The following is a 707-nucleotide window of genomic DNA, read 5'->3' on the forward strand; positions in this document are numbered from 1 at the left end:
AGCGATGGATCGGAAAATACATATTTTCGTGTTTGACAATGCAAGTTGCAAAGAGTTTGTAAATAGTTGTTGTTTTTTTACTATCTTCGTTGGTGTTGCAATTATGTAAATCCCTGAATTGCCACACTCGAGTTTTTCTTTATGTACTTGTAAATCGGAATTAATACTAGTAACATTTTCATAAATTCGACAGTTCTAACAACGCGAAAATGTGAAATTCAGAGCATAAATGGATCTCTTTAACTCTCATTAGCATTTACTAAGAAATGTAATATCAAAATTGGAAAATCTCAGAATTTCCAGTCATTAATATTAAGTAAGGATGCCAACGACCAGTATTTCTAGATTTACGACGGTTTTTTTTTCATCAAAATGTCTACTGATATCAAAAATTCAAAATGTATCGAATTCTCGTTATATAAAATTCATATATCCATTACATGCTTTTAATATCCCATGGAAGAGACTTGTCACATGTATTCCTCCGCGCGTGCGTTCCAATTCTACATAATAATACGAGGTTACACGGAATAACATAAACTAAAATATCTTATACTGTTATTTCTTCGTTTTGCATCTACAAAAGTAATTACAGACTAATTTTTTGTTATAATTATTTTTTTTCAGGATGCGATGTTTACAAGTGTTTTCCTTAAGAATGGTTTACAATATTTTTTATATTTTACAGGAAATGTTGAAGCGAGAGT

The sequence above is a fragment of the Penaeus monodon genome, chromosome 25, assembly GCF_015228065.2.
Source record: "Penaeus monodon isolate SGIC_2016 chromosome 25, NSTDA_Pmon_1, whole genome shotgun sequence".
Lineage (NCBI taxonomy): Eukaryota > Metazoa > Arthropoda > Malacostraca > Decapoda > Penaeidae > Penaeus > Penaeus monodon.